This window comes from Melanerpes formicivorus, unplaced genomic scaffold, assembly GCF_026170545.1.
Source record: "Melanerpes formicivorus ecotype bairdi unplaced genomic scaffold, bMelFor1.0.p_v2 SCAF_10, whole genome shotgun sequence".
Classification (NCBI taxonomy): domain Eukaryota; kingdom Metazoa; phylum Chordata; class Aves; order Piciformes; family Picidae; genus Melanerpes; species Melanerpes formicivorus.
The window spans coordinates 22,651,895-22,671,160 of record NW_027142362.1 but is presented as its reverse complement, the minus strand read 5'-3'; the positions used below and the strand labels follow the sequence as shown (position 1 = coordinate 22,671,160).

General features: G+C 45.5%; 1 protein-coding gene across 6 annotated transcripts in view; it reads right to left on the bottom strand.

Annotated features, from left to right (window-relative positions):
* Positions 1 to 19,266, bottom strand: part of PEAK1 (pseudopodium enriched atypical kinase 1) — a 157,046-nt gene that overhangs the window by 89,119 nt on the left and 48,661 nt on the right. For all 6 annotated transcript variants that reach the window (XM_068144265.1, XM_068144264.1, XM_068144268.1 and 3 more), the window contains exon 2: positions 389 to 562. The gene's annotated coding sequence lies outside the window, so the exon portion shown is untranslated. The remainder of the gene's footprint in view (positions 1 to 388; positions 563 to 19,266) is intronic.

Here is a 19,266-nt window from a genome sequence, read left to right as displayed (position 1 = left end):
GATCTTGAAAGTCTCTTCCAGCCTGGTTTGGTTTCTTCTAAATAAAGGTTTATCAGCTAGTGCTACATGACACTTCGGAAACACAGTTAGTTCAACAGACCACACCTGACTTCTAACCCTAACTGCAGATAAATAACCATAAGAAGAAAACTGCCTCCTACAGATAGATCTGCACAACATAATACAGAGCTGAAGTTTATCAGATCTTTGAGGGTACTAAAATTCCAACTTCTTGCTAGTAAACGAAACCACAACATTGCAGATTCACCGAACACGCGTTGAGATTACTCTGTTTAAATTATGGTAGCAGTAAAACAATATCCTCTACAATCCATACAAATTATCTCATGATACTGGGGAGGTACAGAGATCAGGAAAAAGTAGTTACCACTTAAGCCTGAGGCACGTCATCCGTTCCAGTGTCAGCAATTGGCTTTGCAAAACCTCCAGTGGCTACTGGTAATAAATCCCAATGAAAATGGCAAGACTTTCTACTTCTCCAGACAAATTTTCTTCACTCCCTTCTCTTCACGACTGCTGGTGGTCAGGACAGCAACATTTTCTGTGAGAGACAGACAATGATGTTATTCCAAACACAATTCAAAGGCCATTTATTGGTCATTTTCCTTCTTTAGTGATTTCCTGGTCTCTGAAGTGCTACAAGAGCCACATAAAAGGACACTTGAATTCCAAATTTTGGCTGCATAGCTGGCACACCAGACTCACCTCCTCCTCCTCAGCATTCAAATTCCTTTCTGAGCCCCAGGAGCATACTGCTTCTTACAGTTTTATCTGCTGTGCAGCCACACTACTGGCTTTGCAATGAAAGCCACACTTGGAGCACACAGACTGAAGAAGGGCCTGCTATAATTGAGGACTTTTCCCAGTGACAGTAACAGCCAGTCTTGGCAATTCCCTTACTTGTAATTACAATTTCCAAACAAAATCAAAAGAATGAGCTGGGGGGGGGGGGAGGGGGGGGGGGAGAGGGAAGGGGAAAGAGAAGAAAACTAGCTAAATGTATGGCACATTTTGAGAGAACCAGAGAACACAGCTTTGTGTCACTTCTGTTTGCACATTAGCAGTTCATGGTGGTTAAACCTTCATTCCAGTAGATTATTCAAATAACCTTAACTCAGCCTAACTGAAGACAGACACTTCTAGGCATGCTCATCTTCCAGTAGTGCAGCAGAGAAGTATTGGCTGGCTTTCTGACAGTGGCCAGGCTGTGCCTCTAATGCTCCCAGAGGTCTTTTGAGTGACTCAAGGCAACAGTAGTGTCTAGCTCTTCTCAGTTTGTTTGGGGGTTGGGTTTTTTCCTCCCTGCTCCCCCCCGCAGCCCCTGTATTTGGCTTCCTTGACCAAGTATGAACACATTTGAGGGTGACTAGAATAAACCTTTATTTAGAATAAACCAAACCAGGTTGGAAGAGACCTTCAAGATCATCGCGTCCAACCCATCAACCAATCCAACCCACCCAAACAGCTAACCCATGGCACCAAGCACCCCATCAAGTCTCCTCCTGAACACCTTCAATGACGGCGACTCCACCACCTCCCTGGGCAGCCCATTCCAATGGGCAATCACTCTCTCTGTGTAAAACTTCCTCCTAACATCCAGCCTGAACCTCCCCTGGCACAGCCTGAGACTGTGTCCTCTTGTTCTGGTACTGGCTGCCTGGGAGAAGAGACCATCATCCGCCTGTCTACAACCTCCCTTCAGGTAGGTGGACTCAAGTTGGTGGAAAGAAGCACAAATGCCTGGGAAAATTATTTGTATCAAGAAATCCAGAGACAACATGGAGCAAAGTGCTTTATAGCTTCTGTGAAAAGGGTATGGTGAGCAGACAAATGTACAGGACAACTACAGTAGTGATGGGGGTGACAAGCAAACCCATTAACTGCTGAGCAGCACAAGCAAACTGCCTTGACGACAGTGGCCACAACAAAACCGTTTTGTTAGGACATTTTGTTAGGACATACTGAATATACCAAAATAGATACTGAATAAATACTGAAATAGATTTGCAGATGAGCAGCAGCAGGTGAGATGAGCAAGAGCCATCATAACAGGAAACACACGTTATGTGCTTAATGCAGTTCAAGAATAGGGTGAATATCCTCCTGCTGAAGACAGATAAAGGAATGGCCCCTAATTAAGCCTTAAAATTCAACTTCTGGCTCATCATCTAAATGGAGACATGAAAGAAAAGTTAAAAGGTTACTTTGGATGAAGAAGATTTAATGCTCTCCTCCCAGCCTGAGAGTTACTAACCAATCTGCTTCTGCAGATGGGATTAGCCAGAAATATGATGCAGAGGAAGAACAGAAAGGAGAACGGAGTCCTGAAAAGCCTCCAGAAAAGCAGTGAGAGAACAGCACAGTCCTTGGTTGAGAACATCACTCAGCAGCAAAAATGTCTGCATATTTTAGAGTTCTTTGAATTAAGAACAGACCAGATCTCAAGAACAGAGAAATCAGCAAGCACTTCATGGCATGGAAGGCTGTATTAAACACACATTTGAAGTCTCTTAACAAGGCTATGTGTTAGCATAAAATTCTAACCCCTCCCAGAGTATTCTTTCCTGGCTACAAGAGGAAGGGACTTGGTGGATTTAGGCAGGATGTTCAATTTAAAGAAGCTGGCCTGAGGAGGGTGCCAGACTTCTCTTCCTTTGGTGCTTGAGGTGGGCATGGCTCTACCAGCCTGCAGTACTTGTGCTCAAATCACCAGCACTTCTGGACACATCTCTGTAGGAGACACCAAAATGGGTCATAATGGCCACAGCCATTTTCTGTCCAAATTCAAACAGACAGAAGAACAGCAGATACTGTCATGGACTGCGTCGCTAAATATAACCTTTTGTCTAGAGGACACAGTCTCAGGCTGCACCAGGGGAGGTTTAGGTTGGATGTTAGGAGGAAGTTTTACACACAGAGAGTGATTGCCCATTGGAATGGGCTGCCTGGGGAGGTGGTGGAGTCACCATCACTGGAGGTGTTCAAGGAGGAGACTTGATGGGGTGCTTGGTGCCATGAGTTAGTTGTTTAGGTGGTGTCGGATTGGTTGATGGGTTGGACGTGATGATCTTGAAGGTCTCTTCCAACCTGGTTTATTCTATGTATTCTAACCGAGGGCTAGAAAATAACCTATGTAACACCCTCACAGTTACCAGGGTTGTGTTCTCAGGAACCTGCCTAAACTGAACAGAAACCTAACAAAATCCTGCCAAAACCCAGAGTGGTTCCATTTCTAACCCTGCTACATCTTTACATGTAGATCAGCTGGAATATTACAGTAAAATACCAACGCCTGCACCCATCTTCTCATTTCAGGTGTTTTTCTGTCCTAAACTGCAGGCTTGGCCCAGCAGTAGCAAAGGGCTTGGCTTGTCATTGGCCTGTCCTTGAAGAACTGCAGTCCAACAGCTCTGGCACAGCTAGAGATTGCACACATTCACTACCATACCTTGAGACAAATTCTGTATTCCTGTGGCTCATGAGGAACACTGCCATGTTCTTTAAAGCTGCCATTATGTTGTATTTTCTAGGTGTCACAGAAAGCATTTTATTTCCAACACAGGCATGTTAAAAGCTAGCTAAAGCAACAAGTGGTATGGAGATGACAGATAAAGCTAGTGCTGTGCTCACAAACAGCGCACTGACTTAAAGAGAGAAGAAAAGAATCACACCCTGCCCACTCCATACTTACTCCTGTTTCAGTGCTCAGTACTATAATTTACAACATTGGAAGTGAATTGATAAAGATGACATGAAGTAATTCCTTTTAGCTGCTGCTCTTCTGAGGCAGTTAACATGGGTGGAGTAAATGAAGATGTAGATGAATGCCTCTCTCCATTTTTTTTTCCTGTGGTTTTCTGTAGAGGCTGCAGGCAGCAGAAACTCAGTATGAAAAGAGCTGCCATGTGACTCAGTCCCACACAAGCGGTCCTCACAAAACAAAGAGCAAGGAATGCTAAACAAATGAATCACAAGCCGCTGCTGCAAAACATCCCCTACTTTCTAGCAACTGCCAACGCTGGGAGCGATCTGTCCTGTCAATCTGAGCGACAGCCCATGAGTAAAAGGGCACCTAATTACAAGATTAGCAACAGGAAATCTACATTTCGAGAACCACCACACGAGTTACGATTGCCGACCATGTAAGGAGGCAAAAAGTGAAGCAAATCCTCAAGGAAACAAAGCCACAACTTGGGAAATTCTTTTGCTACTAATGCTGACTGCAAGGGAGCTCTTCATGGGCTGCGAACGACTGGTAACGCTTCAGCACTTTGCACATTGCCTGATTTCCATCCTAAGAACCGCTCTTGGCTTTCAGAGGGCTAATTGGGTTTGCCAAGCTAGGAGGATTCTGGCAACATTTGCGCTGTCTAATGTATCAGCATGTTGCTAGCTTGGACACAACCCCCTGTAAAAATAAATCACTATCAGTATGCATGGTGGGGTTTTGTTTTGCATGAGAGGGGAAACAGATTAATTCTAAACTGACTGTACCAGAAAGCATAACAATGTTGCTGGGTCAACAGCACCAAACAAAGCATCTCATTAAACCATGGGATTTCCTTCAGTGAAATGTCCCAGGCCCCTGGCATGCAGGGGATGCTCGGCAGCTGTGCCAGAGGCACTCAGCACAGAAAAGGTTGTGCTGAAGGCTGGTATTTGCAGAGCTGCCAGAAGAGCGAGGGGATACTGCTGCCACTTATTTCTGTGCATGTGGCCAGGCTGCTTGGTGATGGCATTTTGAGTGGTGCTGCCTAACCGCTGCTCAGGTAGCGCAGAGGGATACGTTCTGCTTTCAGAGACAAGTAACTTTTTATCACATCAACATTGTCTCTTTGGGTCCAGAAATGCTGTAGGCAGACAATGTCCACTCTGAAAGCAGACAAGGGGACTGAACCTGCACAGGGAATCAGCCTTCCTTTCCAGATGCATTTGTGCTTTTAGTTTCAATTCATCCCAGTATCACAGTACAACTAAGGGTGGAAGAGACCTCAAGGATCATTGAGTCCAACCTATCAACACAGACCTCATGACTAGACCATGGCACCAAGTGCCACCTCCAATCCCCTCCTGAACACCTCCAGGGACGGTGACTCCACCACCTCCCTGGGCAGCACATCCCAATGACGAACGACTCGCTCGGTGAAGAACTTTCTCCTCACCTCGAGTCTAAACCTCCCCTGGCGCAGCTTGAGACTGTGTCCTCTTGTTCTGGTGCTGGTTGCCATAAGTGTACAGGAGAGGAGACTCAAAAAACGACAGTTTCAAAGTAAGAACTTCTTTACTTTTAAAACTATGAAATACAGCATGGAAATACCGTTTAGAATAGACCTGATAGATGGAGAGAAAGGAAGTACTCATTGATCACTCACGCATAAGGACTCTTCAATTTACTTGCGCATTTGAAGGCTTTGCTACTCCTGAACTACTGATTTGAAAAGCTTTTGACACTGCAAGATGAAGACACATCCCAAAGGGCTACTCTGTGTGTTGGAAGTCTGTGTGCTCTCAGAATTCTATCCCTTTCAGTGAAAAAAAAAAAAAAAAAAAAGGGATGATTAGCAAGACAAGGGAAAAAAAGAGGCATTAATTGCTTCAGTTCTGGAAATAAGGTGAAAACGTTCTCTGCCCAGAAGATCCATCAGCTGCCTTTCTTGTACTTTGATCATTCAGGTCCAGGTTAAAACAGAACTCTGACTATATCTACCTACCATTCTGTGGCCACCTCCAGCTGACCCTAAATGGAAACAAAGCCACTACATCTGATAGCTGCCAGAGCCATCTTAAAAAAGGGGACACAACTTACTGTATTGACTCTATGAAATGGACTTTCTAGAGCATGAACCTGCCTACTGCACCTGGAAGTGACATCCTCTTGAGTACTGTCACTGGGAATGCATTTTCTTCCACTCAACACCCACAGCTTGCCACGAGCTAACAGGATGAAAAATAAAGCTCAGGATACTGAACACAGCATGTCCAAATTGAAATAGCTTAAGCTGCAAACCAACTACCCCCATCCTTCCAAACACTCATGTCAAGAAGAGTACCCAGTGATCAAATTCTGAGACCATTGGGGACTATCAAAACTCTCAGCTCCATCCTCACTACTGCACTTCTTATTCATTAATTTTTGGCCTAATATTACAGACCTAATATTATTTTCTAAAATGAGAAAGTCAGCAGAAAGGAGACAGCAGGCACTACTGAGTGAAGCGTAGTACAAGCTGTTTATAAAGAAGCAAAGAGTTTATTAAAGCTTGGGAGAGACTTTGGCTGACCTCAAAATGGAACTCAAGCTCAGTCCCCAAGCACTGTACAGTCCTGTGAAGTCCTATGGGACAGATGAGAGGAACAAGAGCAGCATATGACCAACAAAGCAACAGAAGAAGTAGTTTAGGAAGAAGTTCTATACAGAAAGAGTGATTGCCCATTGGAATGGGCTCCCCAGGGAGGTGGTGGAGTCGCCGTCATTGAAGGTGTTCAGGAGGAGACTTGATGGGGTACTTGGTGCCATGGGTTAGCTGTTTGGGTGGGTTGGATTGGTTGATGGGTTGGACACGATGATCTTGAAGGTCTCTTCCAACCTAGTTTGGTTTATTCTAATAAAGTTTATTGTAATAAAGAAGACTGCTGCATCATTTTTACTATCTGTGGTGGTTTTAGGTCTGGCTAAGTTCATGTGTGTGTGGGGGGAAACTTCATCCTACCACACTATTCTTTGCTGCAACAAGAAAAATTTCTTATCTCAGCAGCTACTGAAAATCTAGGCTTTCACTGGTATTTCACACTCTCAGAGTCCTTAAGAATGGCTGGCTGTGACTTTCTAGAGAAGAACTCTTGCCACAGAACATGACACTCAAGTAGAGATACGGACACAGAGAGGCAGGACAAGTCAGCAGTACTACAGCAGCAGGAAAAACTGAACACAGCAATAAAAACCCCACCCAGGCACTACCCCTCAAGTGGCTGTTTATGCAACTTTCTTTCACAAATTAAACCCCAAACTTGCACTTGGGATTACCATTTGCATTTCAATTCACTCCCCCACCCACCACCACACTCCTTTAGCTGCTTGCCGAGTTTTATTAGAACCATCTGGGAGATCCTCCCCTTCCAGTTTCTTATGTCTGCTAATCTGGCAGCTGCACTTTATCATCCATTTAAAAATCTTTGTTTCTAAGTCATTGAGACAGAAGGCCTTTGACAGGCTAAAAATTATCTCTAAAATCAACAAAGAAACCACATCATATGCTGTGCTTTACAGATTAAAGGAGAAGAATGGAAGCTGGAGAATAGATATATTTTTAATGGAAGATAAATGAAGGGTTTAGGGATCAAGAAATTTTTTACCAATGCAATTTAACTGGAAAAAAAAACCCACAATATAGTGAAGCACTGCGAGGCACCACTGCAGAACACTTTCAAGATCATCTTTATCATAAACTGACATTTCTCTGCAAGAGAAATGCAGAGAAGTATTTCCTTACAGCATCCCCTTGGCAAAAGATAAGCAAGGGGGTGCTAGGAGGAGAAGGAATGTTGATGAAGTATAGTAGCAGAGCTGAAAGGATTTTCTTTGTACATCATGCAGTTACCACAAGTTTTTGAATACAAGTCATGGACTTCAGACCTTCCCTTTAATAAAAGTACCTCTGAATCTGGCACTGCAATATCCTGTACTTGCCTCTCCTTAAATGCTGAACATTCTGCTTGTCTGCACATATGGAATGGTTTGTCTCTGCTGCCCCTTGTAACAGGGGGTTGCAGTTAACATTAGCAGTACAGACAGAGCAGTCATAACCCGCCTAAACTGTATTTGTTCACTTACACGTACAGATACCCACACTGCCACCAGGCACTTCATCATGATGGGACAACTTCTGCCTGTAGCATATGGCTGGGCACATCATCACCGATGAAAAATGGCAAAAATCCCTGGGGGCTTTAATTTGTTCTGCTAGTTTTCTCCTCCAAAGTATTCCTGCAGAAGCATTTGCCTACTTGCATGAGAGCAGCACAGCTTCAACTTGGGGGCGATTAATGGAGACAGACTTTTCTTCCAGGTTCTCCAAATCCTCCCATAAAAACATTGTTGTTAATAACAAGCACTTGAGGTAGGAACACAAAATAATCATGTTTTTCATATCTGGAGAAGACTGCTGCTGCTTTTTGACTTACAATATTATGAACATTTTCTTTCTTTTCCCCTTGCAAATACACACTTTGCTCTCCCCATGCTGTTGCTATTTAAAAGGTAACAAATACAGACAGCACTAATCTGCCATCAAATAAGGTTTGTATGCTGGGAATTTGAAGAATCTGAGTAAGATTTCCCCAGTTACCTCAACACTGCAAATAACTTTCTCCACATATGCATGTGAATTGCATTTAATGCTAACCCATGTCTGAGACATGAGTCTTGTTGACATCTCCTGCGGTCTTTTGATCCTACTTTACATAATGTAAAGCCCACATCCTCCCTGTTTGAATAAACATCATCAGTTAAAAGTTCTCAAGTATTCAGACTCTGACAATAAGTTAGAGTGCTGCCCATGCTAGAATGTGTCCAGAGAAGGGCCACAAGGATGATGAGAGAGCTGGAGCACCTCTGCTATGGAGAGAGACTGAGAGCTGGGGCTATTCAGTCTGGAGAGGAGAAGGCTCTGAGGAGACCTTATTGTGGCCTTCCAGCATCTGAAGGGGGCCTACAAGAAAACTGGGGAGGGACTCTTTAGGATGTTGGGTAGTGATAGGACTAGGGGTAATGGAGCAAAACTAGAAATGGGCAGATTCAGACTGGATGTTAGGAAGAAGTTCTTCCCCATGAGGGTGGTGAGACACTGGAATAGGTTGCCCAGGGAGGTGGTAGAAGCCTCATAATCACTTGAGCTGACAGATAATGCAAGGCAGACCTTAAAGGTGATTTCAGAAGCACTAGAAACAGCATTGTTGTAATCTAACTTTATGAATTTGAAATGCAAATAAATTAAAAAAAATGTAGCAAACAGACCTGAAAAGATGGGTATTATCATAGTATCAGTCAGGGTTGGAAGGGACCACAAGGATCATCTAGTTCCAATCCCCCTGCCATGGGCAGGGACACCCCACACTAGATCAGGCTGGACAGAGCCTCAGCCAGCCTGGGCTTAAACACCTCCAGGGACAGGGCCCCAACCACCTCCCTGGACAACCCATTCCAGGGCTTCACCACTCTCATGGGGAAGAACTTCCTCCTCACCTCCAGCCTCAATCTCCCCACCTCCAGCTTCATTCCATTCCCCCTAGTCCTATCACTACCTGAGATCCTGAGAAGTCCTTCCCCAGCCTTCCTGTAGGCCCCCTTCAGATACTGGAAGGTCACAATTAGGTCACCTGGGAGCCTTCTCTTCTCCAGACTGAACAGCCCCAACTCCTTCAGTCTGTCCTCACAGCAGAGCAGCTCCAGCCCTCTGATCATCCTCCTGGCCCTTCTCTGGACACGTTCCAGCACCTCCACATCCCTCCTGTAATAGCGGCTCCAGAACTGGAGGCAGTACTCCAGGTGGGGTTTCCCCAGAGCTGAGTAGAGTGGGAGAATCACCTCCCTCGACCTGCTGGCCACACTTCTCTTGACAGAAAAAAAACCCACACACCTAGTTTCAAATAATAGTATAAAAGAGTAGATCTGCTTTGGAAAAGTATCCTGGAATCTCTCAGAAGAATGAATGAAATAGCCACAAGTGTGTGCATGTGATCAGCTAGCAGGAGAGATTTGTATTTGAAACACTGATTGCTTTTGCTAGCACATACCTCACTTCACTGGCCTATTAGCAATTCTGGTAAAAAATGGTATCTCTTGTTAAAGAAGCACTTGGAACAAAGCCAAAATCTGAGAGAAGAAAATTCTCTCCTTTTTTAGCCCCCACCTTGCAAACATGTCATTTGGATGGAAAAAAATCTCTTAGAAACCCTATTTTCAGCTCACCTTTGATCCTGACAGAATATATACATTTATATAAGCTAGAAACAGCAACAACAGAAAAAAGGCAATTTAAACCCCTCAGTATTCAGTCTCACAGTATCACTAAGGTTGGAAGAGACCTCAAAGATCATCGAGTTCAACTTGTCACCAGAGACCTCATGACTAGAGTAGGGAGGACCACTACTGCCCACTGCAGGCTTGAACTCACAACCTTCCCATTAAGGGGTCTTATGTGCTACCAACTGAGCCTCTCTGCATAGCCCTCTTTCAAGGGATCAGGAATATATTAAGGCAAAATTGCAAACAGAAGAACACCAGGACCATACAAATAGAATTACACCTGGCTGCAAATGCTCTTTTTCCTGCTGTCAAATACATAATGTCACTGCCCTGCTTTCAGTTCCACATATGAAGATGTGGAGTGGCAGTGCACTTTCTGACAGAACTCCAGCGTGCCATTAACACCCCTCAGGAACAAACCCTCATGGATCTGTGACAGAGGTTATCAGGGAGTCTCATGGATATGGAGAGAAACTGGCAGACGGAATGCACGCATGGTGTTCTCCTTAGCAAATCTGTTCCGATGAAGTGAATGCATTTCCTGAGAGACCAGGAAGAGCCTGCTGAATAGGTTAATACCACATACAAAAGCAAATGATCAGTCCCCAGCATCAGTGCACTTGGACGAACTTTTGCACAGCTGCAATGAGCAGGAAAATAAGCACAGTATGAACCCTAACAGCTCCTGTTCCAAAGTACCGCAGGTTAGCGCGGTGCGCTGCAGCCCACGTGTGACTGGTGGGGACTGGCTGTCAGCTCTGCTGTGCACGTTCCTGCTGCTGATTCATGAGGCGGTTGGCTCCTCACTCAGAGAATCCATCTCTGCTGATCCTGCACGTCCCCTGAACCAAGAGGCAGGCAAGCAAATATATCCCCAATGTTTAGGACATGAAGCCATGTGACAGCGAGCTGGGATAGATTTTGACCAGCCTTTAGCACAGACTTTGCCAGAGCGTTCCCTAGTGAGTTATAAAATTCCTCTAGAAACTCTGGTGGGTGGCAATAAAAGAAATAAACCAGTAACCAGGGGAAAAACAACAACAACAAAGAAACCCCAACCAAACCCCCAGAAACAGAATGCAGATTGTTCCTGCCCTGCAAGCAGCACATGACCTGTCATTAAACTAGAAAGTCAAAAAAAGAGAGCAATTGTGAATTATGCATTTTCAGGAATGACCTTGACAGCTCTGTCAGGCTGGGATCTCCACCTTTTAGTCCTGCTGTTTCCCTGGCTAGTCAGAGAGTTTCCTGATTCACTGACACTGCAGCTACCTGCCTCAGGAGGGGCTGCCACAGAAGGACTGAACTCAGAAAACTGACTCTGCTTTACCACAAAACATCATTTAAGCCCCAAAGGCCAGCATGCCCCAGGTGAGAGCTCGTGGCTGTAAGTGGAGTGTGAACAGCAGCTCAGACAACGGTGGAAAATTCCAGAGCTGTGTTGTATTCAGCTCTTCCCACAGCCCTGGCTAGACAGAGAGAGCTTAATTCAGCAGGAAGCTATAGAGAAATGCTTTAGCTGAATTCTTCTAATCACCACAGCCAGAAACACAATCCTCCCTTAAATGTTAAGCCACATCCATGGGCCACTGGTCACAATTCCTTCTCTTTTTCATAGTTTTACCAGCTTTGACATTTCCTAACACTGTTATTTTAAGTCCCATCTGGACAAGAACTCACAACGATCTTCAGGGAAATTCTGTTCAAAAGACTTCCATGTCTTGCTATCATTTGTCAAAGTTTTACTTAAAAACAGGTATTAAGAGAAATGAAGTAGATCAATAATGGAGTACTTCCAAGAACAGAAATGATTGTGACATTAAGCTTGTGACAAGAGCAAATCTATCTATCAAATTGACTTCTCAATGAGTACTATTAGACTTTGCAGTGAGGAAGGCACTCACATAGTATATGAATCTAAAGCAACAATATACAGCAGAAAGCAAACTGAACTGGTTGGAATAGCCAGAAGACAAGTACAAGAAATGCTCCTAGCACTGAATTAGTGAGATAATGTCAGAACAGGAAGGTAGCTCAGTTAAAACAACCAGAGCTATGGAGTCAGTCAACACTATGCTGGTTGATGGTAGGCTGAACATGAGCTTGCAGTGTGCCCAGGCAGCCAGGAGGGCCAATGGCATCCTGGCCTGCATCAGGAACAGTGTGGGCAGCAGGAGCAGGGAGGTCATTCTGCCCCTGTACACTGCACTGGTTAGGCCACACCTCGAGTCCTGTGTCCAGTTCTGGGCCCCTCAGTTTAGGAAGGAGGTTGACTTGCTGGAACGAGTCCAGAGAAGGGCAACAAAGTTGGTGAGGGGTTTGGAACAGAAGTCCTATGAGGAGAGGCTGAGGGAGCTGGGGCTGCTTAGCCTGGAGAAGAGGAGACACAGGGGTGACCTTATTGCTCTCTACAACTACCTGAAGGGAGGTTGTAGACAGGCAGAGGTTGGTCTCTTCTCCCAGGCAGCCAGCACCAGAACAAGAGGACACAGTCTCAGGCCACGCCAGCGGAGGTTCAGGCTGGAGGTCAGGAGGAAGTTTTACACAGAGAGAGTGATTGCCCATTGGAATGGGCTGCCTGGGGAGGTGGTGGAGTCGCCATCACTGGAGGTGTTCAGGAGGAGACTTGACAAGGTGCTTGGTGCCATGGGTTAGTTGTTTAGGTGAGTTGGATTGGTTGATGGGTTGGACGCGATGATCTTGAAGGTCCCTTCCAACCTGGTCTGGTCTATTCTATTCTATAACAGACCCTGAAGACAAGTAAAAAATGTACAGAACTCTGAATACAAAGTCTGAAAAATGTACCAAAAAGTGTGGTATTTGCTGAAAATCGTCCTTCAGGGCTTGGACTGAGAGTAACACCCCATGGCTAAGGGCTTCAGGAACAGGCTTTGGGATTTCTTCCTATGCTGTTTCTCTCCCCTCAAGTACTTTAAGGCAGTTGTTTTTGTTCTGACCACAGTTTAAAAATACTGATGGGAATGAACTAGAGTTGTAATAAGGAACTGCAAGTGGCACCCAATAGCTCTGAAATGCTAAGATACAGGCTAGGTATCTTTTTACATACACAAAATTCAGCAGGTGTTAAATGGGTCAAGTTTTTCCCCCTCAAACTATGTGAAATTTTCTTGCTTGTGACCTGCTACACAGCACATGAATTGAACACACCTGGGGACTGTTGCATCATAATTTGAAGAAAAGGAAGATAATTTCTTTCATCTCCCTCTTACTAGAGATAGGTTGGGCATTAAGAGGCTTGGCAGCTACACAGACTGAGCTATATAAAACAGCAGCAAGCTGGAAACAATTGGTCCTGTGTGATATGGAAACAGGGAAGGACAGAGACAGTGCACAGCAAGTGGTATTGTAGTTCTGGCTTGTCACAGACTAACAACACAGCTTAGCCTCAGCATCACTTTGTGCTTCTAGAGAGAGCAAAGCATTTTCTCAGCTCCCCACCCAAAAAAAACCCCAACCAACCCAAACACATTAAAAAGATGATGCTGAAGTTTAGTAGCAAGCTTAACGTAAGCATTACACATTTGTGTTGATATAAGGACCAGTCTGAAAAAAGAGAACCTGAAAAGCTAATCCTAAACACTCTTGCCAGAGAAAAACGTTTCTTTGAAGCCTTCAGTTAAACAAAACCAAGCCAAAGTTAAAACAACAAAGTACTATCAAAACAGTGATGTTAAAGGAGTCACTTGCTAACACACGCACAGCTGAAACCCCACACCTGAGTAACAGCTCACTGGGAATAAACAGAATGGAGGCAACTGGTAACAGCAATAAGGGGAAATCCTCAATCAAAACTAAGAACTGCTGCTGGACCCGAGCAGTTTGACAGGTTGGTAAAGAGCCAAAGTAACATGGCTCAAGTAATGCCCTGGGTTGAGGAGACCCCAATGAATGGGCAGAGAAGGGCAACAAGGCTGGTGAGAGGCCTTGAACACAAGCCCTATGAGGAGAGGCTGAGGGAGCTGGGATTGTTTAGCCTGGAGAAGAGGAGGCTCAGGGGTGACCTCATTGCCCTCTACAACTACCTGAAGGGTGGTTGTAGCCAGGAGGGGGTTGGCCTCTTCTCCCAGGCAACCAGCACCAGAACAAGGGGACACAGTCTCAAGCTGCGCCAGGGGAGGTTCAGACTCGAGGTGAGGAGGAAGTTCTTCACCGAGCGAGTCATTCGGCATTGGAACGGGTTGCCCAGGGAGGTGGTTGAGTCATCGACCCTGGAGGCGTTCAAGGGGAGATTGGACGTGGCACTTGGTGCCATGGTCTAGTCATGGGGTCTGTGTTGATAGGTTGGACTCGATGATCCTCGAGGTCCTTTCCAACCTAAGTGATACTGTGATACTGTGATACTGTAATGTCGTACTTCAAAAAAGCAAAGATACTGAGAAATCTGTCAAACACTCCTCTGGAAAATGGTTTATTCTATATTAGGTTGGAATACAACTCCAGACTGGAAAAGAGGAAGTAACCAGTGACTTATCAAATCTTTTACTCCTAAATGCAAATTTAGGGACAGAGATGTTGACTGTCATGGAAAAGTAAGAGCGCTCCATCTGTGCAGAATGAATTATTAAACTCCAGTATTATCTTCTAATAACAGACTTTGTCTAAGCAGGGATGATGTGATTCAGCTGATGGCATTTCAAGTAACAGAGGCACCAAACTGCAGATTAAGTTGCCAAATATCAAAGATGTTGAAAAGAAAATCAGATGGCTCATAAATACCCCATAAAAAGCCCCAGAGAGGACAAAAATGGTGTACGAGATGACAGCAGCCTCGTAGCAGATCAGAGCAGAAGTCCAGTTCATCCTTCAGTCTGCTTCTGGCAGCAGCCCAGAGCATAAAGACATAAACAGCAGCACTTTCTCCAAACCCCACTCCCCAACTCCAGCAACTTGCAGCTTAGAGACTTCCTGTAACAGAAATGGCGTCTTTGTACTCCATGGCCTCGCATGGAATTTTCCTTCATCAATTTACCCAATTACCTTTTGAACCCATTTACAGTTTGGTATCCACAACATCCTGTGGAAGGACATTCCACAGCTTAGCAGCTTTGTCTGAACTACCTTTGTGCTTTTGTTTTGAGCTGCCAGGTTCTTGTGGGGGAAAGGGAAAAAAAAAGAAAGATAGATAAAAGATAAGAAAAGTTCTCCTTTGTATCACCTCTCTTTACTTTTCCCCTGTGCCATTATCATTTGTGATTTCTTTTCCAGGCTTCCCTCAACCTGTCTTCCAGTTTGAAGTGTCATGATGTATGTAATCATTCTGAGTGGATACTGCTCCATACCTCTAACTCCCCTCCCTGCAGCACTCTTCTGCATTCTTTTCAAGTCAGACAGCCTGTAGCATTCAGATGCTCTTGAGAGAAGAGTGAAAGCATTCTAGAGCAGTGAGAACACAGGCATATTTACAGAGTGTTTATCAGGGGAAAAAACACACAGAAAATAAATGAAGGTTAACTGTGATGCTACATATTTGTAAGCAGCAGAACTATTCAAGCACTACTAAAAGAAGGTTCAAAACAAGGAAAAAACCTTCAAGATTTGCCACAGAAATCTGATCTTTTCTTGTGCCTTCATGCTTTAGAGCTGAAATAATTTCTGAGTGCTCTGTTTCCCCCTCAAATGAGCACTTCACTGAGTTCTGCAACCTTCTACCCAGCTATAAAGAAGCAACCGTGCTAGAGGCAGTATGTTAATGAGAGTTTGTATTCTAATTGTATTTATGTTTAGCAAGGAAAGAAAAGAAATAATGGCAGGGAGACAGACTGCAAAGAGATGGACAGTGGGGGGTGGTCAAGGAGGACAAATAATGAATGATTAGGAGTCATTTTATGAAGTTGGAACTGGCTTTTATTTTCCAGCATCAAAAGCCAACTGGGATCTGTATTGTTCACTTCCAAAAGTACAGGCTATTCCCAAAACACTGTGGAATGCATTGACCTAATGCACTGGTGAGTCTACCAGAAAAGGCTCCCCTCAGACTTGGGATGCCCCCAGGTCACCACAGGAGCACTGTGAAGCAGCCAGTCACAGGCAAAGTTACTGTTCTCAGCTTACTTTTACCTGATTGCACACCAGTGGTACAGCAGGAAACAGCTTGGTGCAACTTTCTTTACTAAAAGAGCATTTCATAAATTCCAGTTGAAGTCATGTAAGGCCACTACAAGTACTGTCCCCTGGAGTAGTAAACATCTTATATTAAGAAAATGCTTCAAAATATACCCATGGCAGGCTCTGCACAGACCATGCAGAGCTCTCCTTGCTTCTCTAAGCTCCTGCAAGCTCCTGCACGCTCCTGCACATGGTCAAGAGTGACTGCAAGAGGCCTCACAGGACCACAGGATGTTAGGGAGCAGATGTTTAGGAGCAGATGTTAGTTAGAGGGCAGAAAGGCTCTGCAGAGGGACCTCAACCGACTGGACAGATGGGCAGAGTCCAATGGGATGGCATTCAACAAGTCCAAGTGCCGAGTGCTGCACTTTGGCTATGGCAATCCCATGCAGAGCTACAGGCTGGGGTCAGAGTGGCTGAGAGCTGCCAAACAGAGAGGGACCTGGGGGTACTGATCGACAGCCACCTGAACATGAGCCAGCAGTGTGCCCAGGTGGCCAAGAGGGCCAATGGCATCCTGGCCTGCATTAGGAATAGTGTGGCCAGCAGGAGCAGGGAAGTCATTGTGCCCCTGGACTCTGCATTGGTTAGGCTGCACCTTGAGTCCTGTGTCCAGTTCTGGGCCCCTCAGTTTAAGAAGGACATCAAGAAACTTGAAGGTGTCCAGAGAAGGGCAACAAGGCTGGGGAGAGGCCTTGAGCACAGCCCTGTGAGGAGAGGCTGAGGGAGCTGGGATTGTTTAGCTTGGAGAAGAGGAGGCTCAGGGGTGACCTCATTGCCCTCTACAACTACCTGAAAGGTGGTTGTAGCCAGGAGGGGGTTGGCCTCTTCTCCTAGGCAACCAGCACCAGAACAAGAGGACACAGTCTCAAGCTGCGCCAGGGGAGGTTTAGACTCAAGGTGAGGAGAAAGTTCTTCACCGAGCGAGTCATTCGTCATTGGAATGTGCTGCCCAGGGAGGTGGTGGAGTCACCATCCCTGGAGGTGTTCAGGAGGGGATTGGAGGTGGCACTTGGTGCCATGGTCTAGTCATGAGGTCTGTGTTGATAGGTTGGACTCAATGATCCTTGAGGTCTCTTCCACCCTTAGTTATACTGTGATACTGGGATGAATTGAAACTAAAAGCACAAATGCATCTGGAAAGGAAGGCAGGTGTTACTCAGGAGAATTGCAGCCTTCCAGTATCTGAAGGGGGCCTACAGAAAGGCTGGGGAGGGACTGCTCAGGATCTCAGGGAGTGATAGGACTAGGGGGAATGGAATGAAGCTGGAGGTGGGGAGATTCAGGCTGGAGGTGAGGAGGAAGCTCTTCCCCATGAGAGTGGTGAAGCCCTGGAATGGGTTGTCCAGGGAGGTGGTTGGGGAGCCGTCCCTGGAGGTGTTTGAGCCCAGGCTGGCTGAGGCTCTGGCCAGGCTGATGTAGTGTGGGGTGTCCCTGCCCATGGCAGGGGGGTTGGAACTAGCTGATCCTTGTGGTCCCTTCCAACCCTGACTGATACTATGATACTAAACAAGTCTTAGCCTAAAAGGAAATTAGGGGGATTATTCTTTCAGCCACACTTCTCAGCACCCAGCAAGCTAATGTAGGTATCTGAAAAAAGGTTAAGTGAAGGAAGTCTGCATGGAACCAATGAGAGCTGTTAAGCTGCAGCAGCACAGTACTGTTGGTAATTATTTAATGGTTAAAATTAACTCCTGGTGGTTAGTGCTGGACTATTTGAAATTCCCCTAGGTTTAAAAGGGGAAAAACAAACACAAAAAACAAGGAGCAGGGATTTTAGTTAGTTCACTTGACAGAAAAATTACCTACAGATGAAGTTGGAGAGAAAAAAAGGCAGGAGGTTATAGAAGGGAAGTAGTGGCAGAGCAGAAACTCAGGCTTTGATGCATTTATGCTGAGTGGGCAGTAGAAAGGTGTGAAGAATTCCCCACCACAGATACTGGGCAGCACCAGCATAACACATTGGTTACATCTCCAGAGGCTGCTCGGGGGCTGTAGCTGTTCATGGCAGTGTTGCCTTCATAAAATCATATGCTGGGAAGTACTGATATATCAAAAATGTACAACTATCAGTGGCATTTCTCCCATTTATGTGCACGGTTTCAAGTGCAGCCCTATGTGGAAAGCCTAGGGCTTCCTTCCTGCATCTTCCTAGGACAAATTCCCCCTTCCTGAGTTCCCACTAAAATGTGTTTCGTGAATATTGGATTTTATCCACACTTCATATAATCTGCTGAAAAGGCAAAAAATGTCTGTGTTTTTAATTTTATTTTTCAAACCCTCACAACTCCACCTAATTACAGGGATTTTTATGAAGCCAGCAAAACTTTTACAGCCTTCAAAATCCAATGAAAAAGTGAATTCCTAAGTAGGAAAGTTGGGGTGTAATACAGTGGCCCTGGAAAGCCTTTGTTTCCTTTTCGCTGTCTTACTTTTAGGGTAGTATAAGATAAACTTGTTCCAGTGCAACGTCAACAGAAAAAGGGGAGATGGTTTGGGCAGGCTGTGAAATGCAGAATTTTCTCCTCATAGTATCATAGTATCAGTCAGGGTTGGAAGGGACCACAAGGATCATCTAGTTCCAACCCCCCTGCCATGGGCAGGGACACCCCACACTAGATCAGCCTGGCCAGAGCCTCAGCCAGCCTGGGCTTAAACACCTCCAGGGATGGGGCCTCAACCACCTCCCTGGACAACCTATTCCAGGGTTTCATCACTCTCATGGGGAAGAACTTCCTCCTCCCCTCCAGCCTGAATCTCCCCACCTCCAGCTTCATTCCATTCCCCCTAGTCCTATCACTACCTGAGATCCTGAGCAGTCCCTCCCCAGCCTTCCTGTAGCCCCCTTCAGATACTGGAAGGCCACAATGAGGTCACCTGGGAGCCTTCTCTTCTCCAGACTGAACAGCCCCAACTCCTTCAGTCTGTCCTCACAGCAGAGCAGCTCCAGCCCTCTGATCATCCTTGTGGCCCTTCTCTGGACACCTTCCAGCACCTCCACATCCCTCTTGTAATAGGGGCTCCAGAACCGGAGGCAGTACTCCAGGTGGGGTCTCCCCAGAGCTGAGTAGAGGGGGAGGATCACCTCCCTTGCC